This window comes from Octodon degus, unplaced genomic scaffold (genome assembly GCF_000260255.1).
Source record: "Octodon degus isolate 3935 unplaced genomic scaffold, OctDeg1.0 scaffold00049, whole genome shotgun sequence".
Lineage (NCBI taxonomy): Eukaryota > Metazoa > Chordata > Mammalia > Rodentia > Octodontidae > Octodon > Octodon degus.
Genome location: NW_004524625.1, coordinates 10,100,782 through 10,118,076, shown reverse-complemented (window position 1 = coordinate 10,118,076; position 17,295 = coordinate 10,100,782). Strand labels below are relative to the sequence as shown.

Here is a 17,295-nt window from a genome sequence, read left to right as displayed (position 1 = left end):
AAAAAAAAAAGAGTTGACCTTTAGAAAAGTTAAATGTGGCTATCAAGAATTTATTATATGTCAGGCAGTTTCTTACCTGTCATCTGAGTCCATGTCTCCTCTCAGACCTCCTCTGCCACAGTACACACAAATGACACCAAATCACGGGTCATCCACCTGACCCATTGTAGTGTTTTGTTTTCTGACACCCAGCGATAATTACTCAACTGCTTCGAGTCCTTTCCTTCTCTTTCTCATAGGACAAGTTCTTTGTTTTAAAGAGCTTACTAGAGATCATTTCCGGAAACTTTTTATGTATTTATTTATTTTTAACTGCACTTCTGTACAACACTGCTTGCTCTGCTGCCCTGACACCTTGTTTCGTTGTATTTCGCCTCCAATCAGAGACTTCATGTAAACGGATTTCCAGCCTTCCACAGGTAGGGAGTTTCGTGGGGGAAGGCAGTGATTCTGAGACGTGGTCGCTAAACGTTTGTCTGATGAATGGCTCAATCAATCACTGAAGATTTGGATGCCAGTAATATCAAATAACAACAACTAGAAAACAGTTGAGGAGAGAGATCGGAGAGCTGCTGCTGCGTGTCACCATGAAGGTCCACTTAGTAAGGCCTGGAGTATCTTTTCTTTTTATTTTACTTATTTTTTGTTTTGGTACTGGAGACCAAGCTCACGACCTGGTGCTTGCCAGGCAGGGGCTAATACCGCTGAGCTATCTCGCCAGCCCTGCCCACATATTAAGGAATTAACCAGATTCAGTGATTTTTAAAAATCATAAGTGAATGAAGAAAAGCTAGCAACTAATGACCATCATCACTGTGCAGTGCCTAGAATTTTAAACTATTTACTTACACTATGGCATGCAACCCCCACCCAGTAAACACGGCCATCTCTGTCCTGCAGAGGAGGGAATCAACTTGTGCACAAGAGCCATGTGGGCTCAGTAGCCTGCCTGGTGCTGCTGCCCAGTGGCAGTCTGCATCTCAGAAGGACCCAAACCCAGAGATCAGCGACCACCAATAGAGTCTCTTCTTCCTACTCCCCTATGGTTTAGTAAGACAGAGAAGGCCCGGGGAGCGCCACTGAGGCAGTGTAGTTCACGGAGTTTATGGGACTCTCCTGCAACACCTCTTTATGCTTCTGTGTGCAGTCTCAGGATCAGCTTTAGAGCCCCCCTTCACTCTGAGAGCACCTTTATACCCAGGAAGACACTGCTTAATAAAATACTCACCAAGTGCCTGAGTGATGGAAAAAAAGGGGAGTGATTAGGGCTTAAAAGTAGATATAAGAAGAAAGCGGATCACCACGGAAGTGAGGATTTCTGAATGTCACTTGCTCTAAGTGGGGCTGTGATTAGGAAAAGAAGAAAGACATCTGAAAAGGTCACGAAAAGAAAAATAGGAGCAATTTCAGATTTCAGCTAAGTGCCTGAAATCCGGAGCATCACAAATGGGCCACTCTGAAGCCCTCTGCTCTGAAGCGCCTAACGCAGAAGCAGGACTGGTTGTGACAGAACTGTGGCAAGTAATTCTACAGAGGGGACAGACCTGGCTGATAATCAATTAATCTTGTTCCAGTGAAATACCATCTAATGCATAACAATATGTCACTGAGGGAATGATCAACCTGAATTCAGGCAGCAGCAAAAATGAAGACTTAGATAAAAGGACAATAAATGTATCACAAAAGAAAGAAAATGAAGAAGAACATGGGCTTTTTTGTTAGCAAATATGCATTGTTTATCTAGTCATAGATTTAAGGTTGAGGGTAAAATGGGTTTAATGACCAGCTAGAACAGAAGAACGAATCTTGCTGTTTAATGAAAGAGACAAAGCTGCTGAAGAGCAGAAGTCCGGAGCAGCACTTCCTTCCAGCTGATGACCTTGAGGAGGTCAGCCAGTGTCTCTAAACTTCAGAGCCCTGATTTGTGCAAAGGGGTTAATAATACCAACTTCACAGGGTCATTTCAGTGAATAAATCATAATCCAATCCATAATCCATAATCCAATCATAATCCTGGCCCATAGAGAGTGCTCAGTGTAGATACTAACATAAAAAAAGATAGTGTCGCAGGTACAACTATATGCCACAGTATTCCATATATTCTGTGTACTCATTCATGTGAGCCCTGAAACAAGCCTATAAAGTAGAGCCTATAGTGGTCCCCACTCTAGAGACTAAGAGACTGAGGCACAGAAAGTCATTTTCCTGTCTACAACGTAACTGCATAAGAATCAAAATTTTGATTTAGAAGATATCAATAATAGGAACTTAAAAAGATAAAGCTTTTCAAGATGGAAAACAAAACGGCTGCCCTCAAGCATTTCAGTGCATTCCTGAGTAACAGAATAAGAAAAAATAGCATTTGCATTTCAGTCTCTACCCCATTAAGCCATTAATTTTTCATCTCAAGAGTTTGAGAGAAAACAAACATTTAAAGTAATTGTTTTAAACACTCTGATAAAAGAACTAGATTGAGATGTAACTTTGAGAAATCCCCAGGGCTTTCATTAAGCTGTGTTTTTATAATGCTGGGACAAAAAAAAAAAAAAAAAAAGAACAAAGGCAGTTAACACGTTTTCCCAACCTGAGAGTTGAGGTTGGAGAAGCGATGTCATTTTAATGCCATATGAATGGAACCCACAAAATTCAGCACAACATTTTAAAGGATCTTTCCAAAAGTGCGGGTCGCATCCATGTCCACGGTAGGCTGGTGCCTCCTCCACCTGCCCACCCACCAGCCTAACTCCTAAGCGCTGAGTCTATCTTTGCTCGTGTATGGGACAGACTGCAGACACTGAAGAACCTGTCCCTGTAATGGCTAAGACACCTGCTGAGTGGAGAAAGAGGCGATGTGGCGGAATGGTCAGCCAGTGGACTCCCTGTGTTCCGATCCTCAGTCTGTCCCTCCCGGTTGCGAGAACGTCAGGAAGGCAGCAACCTGTCTGTATCAGGCTCCTTGTCAGTGAGCTGAAATAGTGATAGTCCCTACCTTATGACTATGCACATTAAACGTATTAACATTTGTAAAGCTCTTGCAGTCATTACTGGGACCCACATCTAACTGTAGCACACGACAAGGTCAGTGAGCTCAGCCTCCTGCCTCCCCCGCCGCCCACCACCCCCGTGAAGCAACTGGCCTGGGAGATTTCCATTTCACGTCAGCACCACTCATTCACGTTGCTTTAATCTGATTCTGCCTAGCTGGACATGGTCATTCCTTCCACGGGGCAGAAAACAGGCCCCTCCTCTGCCACAGCCAGCAGTGACTTCCAGCATGATCTTTCCAAGCAGGGTACCTGTGTCTGGAGAACTGGTAACTAGTGCTTGGCTGTGTAGGTGTTTCTCACCGTACAGTAGTTTTGTTGGGATTTGAGATACATTCGTGTGAGACCCACTTCCTTTCATCCAGAAGTGGTTTCTCCTTCCTGAGAGACCCCTCTACCATTAGAACTCACCAGACAGTGCCCAGAGGCTCTTACACGACCAGTGTCAGCTGTGCTTTCTGCAGTGGAAAATCTCCAGTTGTTCTAGACTAAGTGCGATGCCCATTTCATCAACAGAACTGCCTCACAAAAGTATGGTATCTGGCACAAAATAGGCAATTGGTTCTTTTTAAAATGAATGATAAATATGAAAAACTAGAAAGAGAAGAAAAGGATGACTTGAAGAGTTATGTTTTAGTCTGAATGAGTCTGAATGGAGAGAAATTGCAGAGTGTGAGTGGAGTGCCTGGATTCATGAACCATGGTGATGCAATGTGTGTAAGGTGAAGGGTTATTTTATGTTCCAGTTTTTAAAAGTCTGCCCATATAACTAGGATGCGAAATACATCCTTAGACCAGAGATGTTATAGATGATAAACTACAGAGGATCATTCACATTTCCCTTGCAGCTCACGTGGACGTTCTTGTGGCCCACAGGTGACCTGGGCTGTGCACTCTGTAGGCCTCTCCGTGTGCTCACGGTAACTTCATTTCTTTCATTCTCAATCAAGAGAGCAGTTCATAATGTAAGCGAACGTATGAACAAAGCTACCCTAGAAACAAGCTTGATTTACATTTTTAGTGTTTCTATTTTTTAAGGAATAAAAAATTGTACAAAGAAGTAGAAACAATATAGAACCTCATGGAACAAAATGATAGGGATTCAGCAATGGCTGTTTTATTGCATACTGTTGTCTTTAAATTAGTTGCTCACAGGGGGCTGGCGAGATGGCTCAGTGGTCTAAAGCGCCTACTTAGAACAAGCTTAGCAAAGCACAGGGACCGCGGTTCAATCCCCCAGCACCACACGCCAGCCAGCCCCGCCCCCTGCTGGGCTGAGCTGGCCACACACACACACACACACACACACACATAAATAAATTAAAAAAAAATTAGCTGCTCACATTACCAGGCATAAGTATGCAAAATTGGTCAAAAAATTAAAAAGAAGAAAAAGTAAATTTAAGCATTAACTTCTTCTCAATAGATCAGCAGAAATCAGCAATACAATTATCCAAGCTATTCTGTGTTTATACATATATATTTTCCCTTCACATTAATTTATTAAAAATCAGTGTGAAATTTCAGATCTTGGAGTGTGATTACTAAAATGTGATGGATCAGTGCATAATATACTGCAGGACAGAACAGATGTTCCAAGTTAGTCGGAAGGTAGTGTGACAGCCCTGTGCATGGGTAGCTTTGCCTTCGAAGGTGGACAGGCAAAAATAACAGTAGTGGGGGCCGGGGAGATGGCTCAGTAGGGTAAGCGCTTGACTGGCAAACGCAAGGATCTGAGTTCAATCCCCGCTTCTGCAAAAAAAATTTTAAAAAATAACAGTAGGGGCAGACCCTAGAGAAAGGCCAACACTTTTTCTAGGACTTTAGCACTATTTACGATGATTATAGATTAAGATATAGACTGGACATTGGACAGACGCCGTGGACTTGGCTGTTCACATCTGATACTCCCTACATAATTTGAGGAGATATTAAAAATAGGGAACATTTAGAAAGAAGCAGACAAGATATACTCAAAGCCAAGACATATTCCACAACTGCTCCTCCACCCTCCTCTTCTGCTCATAAGGAATCCATGTTTACCAACTTTACAGCCACAGAGCAGGGTCAAGAATGATGGAACATTGAGAGTCCAACAGCAAACTTTATACAGGATAAATCTGAGAAGGAAAAAGCACCTAGTTCTCAAATGGTCTTACACCCTGTGATAAGAAGCTTATCCTTAATCTGGGCAAGGTGGTACACACCTCTCATCTCCTATATTTGGAAGGCTAAAGCAGGAGGATCACAAATTCAAGGCCAGGGTCTTGGTAAGATCCTGTCTCAAAATAAAAACAGCAGGGGATATAGCTCAGCACTGCCTAGTTTCATGCTACAGTGCCAAATGTCGACTATTGGTGAGACAATGAGGAAAATTCACAGGTGCTAGAACAAGAGATGATTCTAAAAACGTCTCCCACCAGGTATCTGAAAGACAGGGCAAGATTAGAGACAGAAAGGGGAGTCGATAAGCCGGCAGTTAGTAGACCAGAGACTACTGCTGATCGAGGAGCAGGGACATGGTAAGGGAGAGAAGGACCTGGGCTCATGGCTTGTCTATTTGGAGGCAGTTGTCTAGAATAGATGGAAATGGTGGGGTTAGAGGACAGAATGCAGGGGACGAGCTGGAAATCTAGGCCGTGGGAAGAGCCACGTTTGGGCCTTGGCCTTCATCTTTTGTGCTGTGCCATTCTGTTGGCCTGTTTCAGGGTTGGTAACTAGCATCTTGGAACTCTAAACTGGACTCGTTAAACCAGACACTGTGTTCTTTGCATTCATCTGGAGCCTAGAGATGGCTTCAGCATACCAGGTGCAGAGGTTCTAGAGAACTGAACCTCAGGGGCTCACAGGGAGTCGTCGGTGACGTGGCCCAGCTGAAGGTGGCCGCTGGGTTCATTTATCAAGCACTTCCACTGTTAGTGCCTTCGATTTCATGTAAGTGGCTAGACATCACTGATGGAGAAACAATAGTAAGTGCTCGCTCCTCTAGAAATTCACAAGCCAAACTGATACCATCCGTTACAGGATGATTTAACAAAATATCTTCAGGGGCTTCAAGATTCCCTTTTGATGGCCTACTTGTAGACTCTGGAATCTAGAACAGAGTTGGGCTGAGCTGGCAATCATGAATGATAATTGACATCATTTAATGATGAATTTTGCTTCTGAAACTATAGAACCTATAAAACCTCCCCTAATAAAGAACAGCACTTTGGCTGGTCCACCTTAGCCACTACTGTAAACTACTGCTGAGAAATCTGTCATCTTAAACCACTGCAAGAACAAAGCCCTCCAAGTTCTGATCTGTCTGCACTTTTGTGCCAACAGGAATCTGTCTAAAGTTGGAAGCCACTTCTCGAAGAAATAGGCAGGGTGGCGGAAGAGCAGCACGAGGGTGGCTTGTTAGCCAGGAGCATGGAGAGGACCCACTGTAAATTGAAGTCCCACAACTAAAAAATGATTAAAAGCAGCTGGAAACCAAGGGCATTTGCTAAAGCCTCTAAGGTCAAGGTTGTGTTAATTAAAAGAGAGCCTAAGGGGGTCAAGCACATTTGAAAAGAGCTTTTAGATGTCCCCATCCAAGCCAGCATGCCCTTGCTGTTCACTGTGGGAATGAGCCCTCTCCACCCAGCCTCGTTGGCATGCATGTCCCCTGCTTGAGAACAAACCCTCTGCCACTCACCACCCCCTTCTCTTCTCTCAGCTTTCTGTCAACTCAATGAATCTGCCCTTAGGCCAGACATGGTGGCATTCACACACAATCCCAGCACTCAGAGGCTGAGGCAGGAGGATCACTGCAAGTTTGAGACCAGCTAGGGCTACTAAGTGAGGTCAAGGCCAGCCTGAGCTGCAGAGTGAAACCCTGTGTGAAAAAGAAGAAGACCATGAAAAGGCAGCCTTTCTTCCTCCAGGGAGCGTCCAGTTATTTTCTGTCTTCTGAACCACCACAGTACTTTTTCTGAATAGAAACAACACTTTGAACTTAATTACTTAGTAATTTATGCATGTCTCATCCTCTCCTTTGAGTCAGTGTCTTTCTGCTTCATCTCTGTGCCTGGAAAACATTAGATCCTCAATGCCAATTTCTTGATCGGATGAATGAAGCAATTGCTTAACAACTCAGTGACAATAGATGTGCGTACCCTTTAAAAAGCACTGTCTTGGGGCCAGGGAGATGGCTCAGTAGACTAAGCGCTTGCCTGGTAAGCGCAAAGGCCTGAGTTCCATCCCTGGTTCCACCAAAGCAAACAAACAAACAAATAAAAAGCATCGTCTTCATAACCACGGGAAGCATTTTATGTATATTCTATAGATGCTTCTCTATCAAAAGTTCAGCACTTGCATCCATAAAGATATTACATTGAACAATGATCAATATCCTGAACACGACATAAGTAATAGGGCTGCAGGCAGTGCTGTAAGAGTTATATAATCAACCCCACCGTGATCAACCTAGGAAGGGGGATTGCAATTGTGATATATCATTTTAGAAGTTGTTTTATGACCATATGAGGCCAAGCACAAGGTAAGCACAAGATAGACACTCTTCTGTGTCCTCTGCGACCACCCTTGTGAGGTGGGTCCTTGATCCCCCTCAGTCTATGCATGAGGAAACTGAGGCTTGCAGACGTGGAACCATCTGACTCAGGTCGCGCGCCCTCAATCTGGGCTTCACAGAGACTCCTGCGTGACTTCATCTGCACAGAAGTGCCCTAGGAGGAGCAGTGGGCTTTCCCAGACTCGAGAATGCCAAGCACGCAGGGTCTGGAGCAAAGAGCATTAGCATAACTTCTCCTCCCCATGCTCCGGCCGGCCCATTTGGACCTGACTGTAGTCAAGGAAACCTACATGCGCCGCTGCATTTGATCATTCACCAAGCGCGATATTAGAAATGTTTTCCACAAAACAGGCATTTCCCTTGCTCGTTTGCTTTCCTGTTTAGACATGTTACATAGCGTGTCCCGCATTTTGTTTATTCTCCTTTTTTGCCTATTACCTACCTAGTATTGTGCAAGCAAATTATCTATATTTAGAAAATATTATGTCCACTTCTAAGATTAGCTTTGCTCTGCTTGGAGACAATGTCAGTTAATTCAAAATTATCTATTTGTCTCTCACTTCTTCACACATAGAACTTTGTAAAACATTTTTTAAAAAGCAATGGTTGGAGCCTAGACCTGCAAAGGGCTGAAATGGCAGCATGCTTGGTGCGGTTCCTGGCCAAGGGATCCAATCCACTGACGCACTAGGAGGGAGACAAAGGAGGCACATGTCCGTGGGGTAGCAGAATATGATGTGGAAAGACTCTGGGCCAGGCACGGTGCTGCGCACCTGTGATACCAGCACTGGGGAAGCTGAGACAGGAGGATCGCTGCAAGTCCGAGCTGTGTAGTGAGACCCTGGACCAAACACGTAAATTAAAAAGAAAAGAAGGACTCTGGGGCCTGAATGTGGGAAACATTAAATGATGGACCAAGGAGGCTGGCAGAGTCCTGGCTGAGAGGGCAGGATATCAACCAAAAGAAGGGGCGGGTTGGGTCCGTTAGGCTGGTGGAGGTGGGCAGAGTTGTCCGGCAGCAGAAACAATTTGTTACTAAGAGCTCTAGAGTCTTTTTTTGTTAAAGGGGGGGGGTACTTATTGCCAGTAAAAGTTTTAATTGAATTTAGATCTCTGTATGATGACATCCAGAAACCCTCATTTAACTTCGATTCTGTAATTGGGACCCTTACTCAGAATGGAAGGGCACAGAGGCCAAACTTCCTCCTTTATGTTAACCAAAGTCAACTAGGGCGGAAGACACAGTGGTCAGAACAAGGGGAACTTGAAGGGTCACAGTGTGGGGAGGGAGGAGAGCGCCCCTGTGGCTGGTGTGTGTGTGTGTGCGCGCGCATGTGCACACTCAGGGGAACCTTTTTCAAGTCCCCCTTCTGTGAAGCCACCTCTCTAAGCAAACCTGCAATGAACACAAGGCTTTGAAGTCCCCGTCTGGGTACTCACCAATCCTTGAAGTCTCCTCACTTTTGTTTCCAGTGTCTGAAAGGCTACATACATCTGCTGTGCTCAGCTTCCACCGCGAGACGTATGGCTTTCAAACTCGGGGGATAGTCCTACAACTGTGCTTCTCGTGGCTTCCCTGAGTCCTTCCCAAGTGCCTAGTTTACCTTTATAGCACTTGTAGACCACTTTGGGACATAGAGAGTATGTTTAAGTGGTAGCTCTCTAACTTTGAAACTGTCTGGATGTGAATAATGTAGCCTTGTGTTTAGTGGAACTCATTCCAAATTACCTGAAATCTACTGGAATTCCATCAGCAAGAGCCAGCACAATACCAGGAAGAAGGTTCCAGCTCTAGGGTTAGAGTGACCCGGATCCGAGTGCTAGTTTTACCACTAGAGAGCTTTGAAAAGTTGCTTAACCTCTCTAAGCCTTAATTTCCTTGATAAAAACTGAAACCAAAAAGATGTGCAAAATATCTAAATAAGATAGTGCAGGAAAAACTTCTTGAAAATAACCAAGCACAGAATAAGCACTCAGTGAATAACTATTGCCCTTCTAGGCACATCTGCTGCTGATGTACTTTACATACGTGCAATAGAGATTTCTCGACTAGTGCTTGATCGAGCCATGGTACCTCAGATAGAATCTGCCACGCGGTATATACATAATATTTATCAAATATGATTTTTAGATAAATATCATCTGTTACAGTTTAATAGACTGAGATTCCCTAAGCATGCTGGCACTATATGATGGCTGCCAGGTCGTTTCACAAAAATGGAAAAGTTTCTGTTTGTTTATATATTTCTTCCCCATTGTTTGGAGTTGCATTTATTAAGGGTGTTTCCCCTGTGGTTTGCATATATGAGCTCCCTTGATCCTCATGAGAACTGTAGGCGGTTAGTCTCTGCTTACAGAGGAGGAAATAGAGGCTTGGAAGAGAAAGATGTCGGGCTCAAATCAGGAAGTCTTGAAGCCACTAGATTCTCTCCCTGTGTTTTTATTGTTGCTCATTTCTTGGTTTTTAGCATTGAAGCTATGAACATTAGCAATTTATCTCAATTTTTCAAAGCCAGCTAACAAGAAATACATTTGACAATGTTCCCTACTTGCCAGAAGTATAACTAGATGAGGGGAAGAGCAGCTCACCACCCTGGGAGCACAGAGAACTACAGAAGCTCACCCCTGCTAATGAACCCAGAGGCCCAGGCAGGCAGGGGCAGGCCTGGGAAGGCCTGACTGCGTGAAGCAGGTGGCTCATCCTGGCTTTCGCTCCTGCCTGAGCATCTGAATGTTCAGTGTGTGGTACCTCGGCATGACGGCAGATGGAACTGTTCTTTGGGGTCTAGGGTTATGCAGTCAGCCAATGAATTAACTGGGAAAAGTACGCCCACAGGAAGAGCACAGGTTAGCGGATTTTTTTTCTTTTTTTTAGTGAATCAAAAAATATATACCAGAAGACTTTAACATTTTTAATTCATTAAGCATAACTCTGATGGTCTTTGATATGTAGTAACTTGCAGTTTTGTTAAAGAAATATGTAGGAGGGGCTGGGGAGATGGCTCAGTGGAATACATGCTTGCCTGGCAAGCACAAGGGCCTGAGTTCAATCCCCGGTTCTACAAAAAAACAAAGAAAGAAATATATAGGAATAAAGCCTCATCTAGGGCTGGCCAAGTAGCTCAGTGGATTAAAGTGCCTGCTTAGGCAGGCACAGGGGGCAGGAGTTCGAGCCTCAGGCCCTGCAGTGCCAGCCCCAACCCCAGGGAGCACTGAAACGGCAATTAAGACTGGGTGTAGTGGCGTGCGCCTGTAATCCCAGCTCTTGGGAGGCTGTAAACAGGAGGATCGCTACGAGTCCTCTCTAGTAGTGAGACCCTGTAGACCCTGTGGATCCTGTGGATCCTGTAGACCCTGTAGACCCTGTAGACCCTGTGGATCCTGTAGACCCTGTAGACCCTGTCCTAAATAAAAAATAAAAAAATAAAAAAAATAAAAAAACCCTCAGCTAGTGAGAGCATCTCCTGCACCCAAATTGACGTTTGCAGATAGCCTGTTCTCTTCTCGTGTGTAACGGTACGACAGGCCCCTTCCTCCTTCCTGTGCATCACCGCTATTTTCTCCCCTCCTCGAGGGGCAGAAGCTGTGCTTGAAATGGCCTAACAGTGCCGTGAGGCTGGGAGGGGAACATCTCCCGGCCCATTCTGTATTTATTACAGCAGCTTGGACTCCTGGCACTCAACTCTAGTACAGTCAACCAGAATGTGCAATCATTGCTCTCTAATCATAGGGCTGGCGGTATAGCTCAACCGACTAAGCGCTCGCTTAGCTAAGCGCAGGGGCCGGGGTGACATCCCTGGCTCTGCATGCCGCGCCGGCTCCGCCTCCAGGCGCACTGAGCGGGTGGTGGAGGCCGGGCGGTGGAGGCCGGGCGGTGGAGGCCGGGCGTGGTGGCGCCCGCCTGTAAGCCCAGCACTTGGGAGACAGAAATCAGGAGGATCACTATGGGTCTGGGCTGTGTAGTGAGACCCTGCACAAGAAAAAAAAAAAGAAAAGAAAGAAAATCTAATCAATGATTATTAAATTTTAGGGCTGTGGAAACCTAAACAGTGTTTGTTGGGTCTGAAAAAGTAGTGGAATGTCCTGATTTGTAACTTTTGTTCTGGAATCCAAATATGTTATCTAGATGAAAGTCTGTTGCATTAAACACACTAAGTGTGTCCCTTCACCCTTACACGTGAGTCGATTACTATGTCAAAAACACAGTGATGATCATTGCCGTAGTATCTGCCGCTTTCTTACAGATATCACTTGCTAGACTGGTTTGAACCTCACAAACATTACCAGCTCCCAGCCTGATATGGCCTGGTTTTGGATAACTTTGAACATAGTGTTATAGTCATTCACCCAATTCGTCATTTGTACTGACTCTGTAGTAAAACGTGAGCTTATGTTCTCTTGCTGTTATATTTTTCATTTAATGGTCTGGATTTTTAAAATATTATTTTATTTACACATCTCTTTTCAAATAAAATAAAAGTAGATAAAACTTTTCAACACATCCATTTATCTTTTAAATGTTAATGACGGGCAATGTTCACTTAAATTTTCTCAGAAACAAATGGATCTGACATTTAAACCATCCTGGTATTTAGCAGATAGAAATAAATTCTGATACCAAAAATAATATTACATTTTTCTCTAAGGAAGTTAGCTTTTCCCTTCCTAATTAAAAATTATTATAACAATTAGAATAATTATAAAGTTATGATTGTTGTTAATTACATCGTTTCCATTCTGGGCCGTAGCTTTGCCAGGATTGCTTCTGTAACCATTTTACATTATTCTCTTTGCTTTCACATTGCAAATTATTACTGTGTTTCCACACGGCAAGTTATTTTTCTCCTGTATCTGGTGTTGCATGAAATGCCCACGTCTCTTACATGACAAACATTAGTACCTACAAGTAAGGCTCCTAACTCTTGGTGCTCTTTTTTAAATTTGTTTAATCATTTATTTATTTATTTGGTACAGGGTCTCCTTACACAGCTTAGACTCTTAGTGACCCTCCTACCTCAGCCTCCCCGCGCTGGGATTACAGGAGTGGGCTACCCTTGGTGCTATTGATTCTCCCATCATCAAATCAAAGACCAGCCAGGGAGATGGCTCAGTAGAATAAGTGCTTCCCTGGCAAGTGCAAGGGCCTGAGTTCAATCCCCAGTTCCAGAAAAAAAAAAAAAAAATCAAAGACCAGAAAGGAGGGCACCAAAGTGAGCAATCCAACAGGACCATGCTTGATAGACCTTTATTTTATTGAGTGTTACTGCAGGGAGAGACTCTTTCTCTTTTTTAATGCAAAGAGTAAATGTTTTTGCAGTGTACCCATTTTGATTAGCATGATGGACTACTTCATAATAGGTGATGTAAGTACAGACTGTTTTAGCACAATAAATTAAACACAGGCCAGCAGAAGTCAAATTCATTATACTTAACATTTAATGTAAAGTAAGCACTTACTGCCTTCCAACGATTTGTGGATACTCATTACGTAGTAATACACATAGTAATACTCATGTGTGTCTCAGATGCTCATTACACTGCTAATGTTAGAAACTGTATCCAAGAAAAATTGGTCAACACTGATTTGAATAGATTTTGTTAATAACATTTTGTCTACTAGTAGAGAGCAGAGGTAATTATTTAGATCATTCAGAATAAATTTTCCCAAAGTATAAACCTAGGACTTGGAACTTTAAATAAGCTTTATATTTAGAACAAAAGCTTCTTTCACAGGAGGTGGGAATGGCAGGGCGGGACTGAGTGAGTGCCTGGCTCAACTGTGATATTCCTAACTCTCTTCCTCTTTTACTGGCATATAACTCCATAAGGTAAAGACATGAAATAAATTCTTAGAACTAAAAATTTTGAGGGGGCCAGGGAGATAGCTCAGTAGAATAAGCGCTTGCCTGGAAAGCGCAAGGGCCTGAGTTCAGTCCCCGGTTCCGAAAAAAAATAAAAATTTTAATAACCTGTACAGGATTTAAATAGATTTTAACTTTGTGTGGCTATGAAATTCTGTGTTTCTTCTAGAAGCTCCATAAATGAATGTCCACTGTGCTGTACAACACAGAGAGAGAGAAAAAAATCTGATCAAAGAGTCTTGATTGAAATGCCCAAGTTTCAGTCCTTTCTCCATTGTTAGGAAATAATTGGGACTCTCTTGAGTCTCATTTAATTCTCTGTGGAAACAGACCACATTTCCTCTGTAAATTCACCTCCTCCTTAGATGGTTTCATCCCTCTCACTTGACTTCAAATCTTTAACAACTCCTTCTTCCCTCCCACTCTCAGCTGACGAACTTGCTCTCCTGTTTAATCAGTAGAGGATGCTTACAAATTGCCATGCTTCGCTGCCCTCCATGTGCACTTGCACCCCTTCTGGAGCTGTGGGTGCACCCCGTGCTTCTGTCCACAACTTGCCCCTGGTGTCAGCAGGATTTCCCTCTCCGCCGGGTCTCCCAGCAAAAGAAAACCACTCTGCATTTTCACCCACCTTAGGACAATCCAACAAGCAACCATGCTTTATAACCAAGCAGATTGGGAAAAGTCTTTTTCTCTCGCATTTCTTTTCTTAGACCTACTCCAGGAGAAGTTTATTTCCACCACTCATTAAAAGCTTTTTATTGCTTCAGTCACACTCTTAGTTGTCACCTTGCTTCTCCCTAAGCAGCATTTGATGTAGTTGGTCACTTTATTTTTTCCCCTTTAAATACAATTTCACTTGTCATATGTGACCTATACTAAAATCTTACTGAGTACCCTTCTTAAAACATTTTTTTGTGAGCTAACCCCCTTACTAAAACTCTCTAATTTGGAATGTCCACTTTTAAACTTCATCCACTTTTATATCTTACCTATTCCACAGAAAGGGGGAGATTTGTTGCATTTGTTTTGTGGTATCAGAATCGAACTCGGGACCTTGTTCTTGCTAGACAGGGGCTTATGCCACTGAGTCATCTCCTTGGCCCACCTAGTCTGCTGTTGATCTCACCCAGTCTCATTATTTAAAAACTTGGGCTGGGGAGATAGCTCGGCGGTCTAAGCGCCCGTCTGGCAAGTGCAAGGACCCGGGTTCCATCCCCAGTACCGCATGCCTTCTCTCTGAAGTTTGAACCCTAGAGTTTCTCAAAAGCTCCATGTTGGACTTCTCCTTTGAGTGTGTAACAGACGCCTTAAACTTGTCTCCAAAATTGAGCTCCAAACCTTTCGCCACCTATATCCAACATCTCTTACAGTCTTTCCCACTTCAGTGTCAATTCTGTTCTTCCAGTTGCTCCAGCTGAAGAACTCGGGGTTGGCATCTGCCTTTTCTCTCGTATTTCACAGGTACCCCTAAATCCCTAAATGTGTATACCGAATTTCTCCTTGTCTTACTGCCTTTATCTGCCTCTCCCGATTCCTGTGATTAGCATCCGGTGTCTAGATCATTACATTTGGTTCCTAATGGTTCTCCAGCTTGTAGCTTTTCTTCCTTTAATCTGTTTTCAACACAAATACATGTTAGATTGTGCCATTCTTCTAACTTAAGTGTTTACTCTTCCACTTAGAGTAAAGGCCAAAATCCAAATTCTTTTTTCCCGCCCGAAATCCTCATTCCTGACCTCAAGGTGTAGCAGGATGGACTTTTACAAAACATCTGCTTAGGCCTTCTCTTGAAATCCCGTTAAAATTCTAGCTTCTCAAAGAGAACTTTTCTGCCTCTGTATGTGTTACACCTTACGTTTCTGATTTATATGATCTTTTACATTCATTCTATCAAACATAAACTTCATTATCTAACATAGCTCTGTATCTCCTTTAACAAAAAGAGTTCAATGAGGACAAAGATTTATCCATTCTTTCCACTTTTTATTTCCTAGTGCTTAGCAAAATATCTGACACAGGAGAATGGTTGCTCAGTACTATGTGGACCCAAATAAATGGACTCAGTCTGTGTCACATCTAGCCTATATATTAGGAAACTCAAAACTCCAGAATACAATAAAGTCCATGTGCTTTTCGAGTAATTATTGAAAAAAGTAGGGCCATCCAGATAGTTCGGCAAACTAAAGTGCCTGCTTAGGCAGGCACAGGGACTGGGGTTCAATCCCCAGCGTGCCGTGCCAGCCCCACCCCAGGCGGTGGTGTGTGCCTGTAATCCCAGAGCTTGGGAGGCTGAAGACTGTAGCATCACTGCAGGGTCCAATCTGTGCAGTGAGACCCTGTACAGTCTGTACTAAATACATGAAAAAGTAAAACATATTTAGTATGTTGTTCCTTTTTATTCTTTTTTAAAAGATCAATATTAGAAATTTAATTTTTATAGGACTTTCAGTTTTCTCTTGAGAAGATTGTACTGACCAATATTTTATCATATAATCAATCACTTGTCCCAACAAATTCTTTTTTTTTTTAAGACTGAGAGTACTTTCTCCTTTGTTTTTATTTCTTTGTCACTTTTTAATGCTTCAATACAGGAATTTTAACATACTGTAATGGTAAATAGTGCACATGAGCGGGACGTGAAGGAAGAGTTGCCAGCTGCTCAGTGTTCTTCTCCTTTTTCAGCCTCTTCTTCCCCGAATCCGCGCCCACCTCTTCATCATGCTTCTCCAGCGCCATCAGATCCTCCCGGGCCTCCGAGAACTCCCCTTCCTCCATGCCTTCTCCCACGTGCCAGTGCAAAAAGGCCCGCTTGGCATACATGAGATCAAACTTGTGGTCCAGGCGGGTCCGGGCCCCAGTGGTGGCAGTGGTGTTGCTCAGCATGCACGCGGCCCGCTGCACCTTGGCCAGGTCCCCTCCTGGGACCACATTCGGGGCTGGTAGTTAATGCCCACCTTGAATCCAGCTGGGCACCAGTCCACAAACTGGATGGTGTGCTTGGTCTTGATGGTGGCAATGGCAGCATTGGCATCTTTGGGAACCACGTCTCCCCTGTCAACATGCAGCAGGCCATGTACTTGTCGTGGCGAGGGTCACACTTGGCCATCTCATTGGCTGGCTCAAAGCAGGCGTTGGTGATCTCGGCGACAGACAGCTGCTCGTGGTAGGCCTTCTCGGCAGAGATGACCGGGACGTAGGTGGCCGGGGGAAGTGGATGTGGGAGTATGGCACCAAGTTGGTCTGGAACTCAGTCAGGTCCCCATTCAGGGCCCCGCCAAAACTTAGGGAGACCATGAATGAGGACACAATCTGCTCAATCAGATGATTGAGGTTGGTGTAGGTGGGGCGCTTGATGTCCAGGTTGCGCCAACAGAGGTCACAGATGGCTTTGTTGTCTACCATGAAGGCACAGTCCGAGTGTTCCAGGGTCGTGTGCGTGGTCAGGATGGAGGTCTAGGACTCTAGGATGGCCGTGGACACCTGGGGGGCTGGGTAAATGGCAAACTCCAGCTTGGACTTCTTGCCGTAGTCCATCGGGAGCCCTCCATGAGCAGAGAGGTGAACCCAGAGCAGGTGCTGCCTCCAAAGCTGTGGAAGACGAGAAAGCCGTCAGGCCTGTGCACAGATCCTCCAGCTCGCGGGTGTGGTCCAGGAGCAGGTCCATGATCTCCTTGCCAATGGTGTAATGGCCTCTGGCCTCATTACTAGCTGCATCTTCTTCCCTGTGATCAGCTGCTCCAGTAGGTCCCGGTGCGCACTTCATCTACCGTCATGGGCTCCAGGTCCACAAACACTGCTCTGGGCACGTGCTTGCCAGCCCCAGTGTCAC

General features: G+C 44.2%; 1 protein-coding gene and 1 pseudogene across 1 annotated transcript in view; one reads left to right on the top strand and one right to left on the bottom strand.

Moving 5' to 3' along the window:
* Positions 1-17,295, top strand: part of Dlg2 (discs large MAGUK scaffold protein 2) — a 1,516,571-nt gene that overhangs the window by 1,211,292 nt on the left and 287,984 nt on the right. The window lies entirely within an intron of this gene.
* The window catches only part of LOC105742376, a 34,478-nt pseudogene continuing 33,308 nt past the window's right edge, over positions 16,126-17,295 (bottom strand).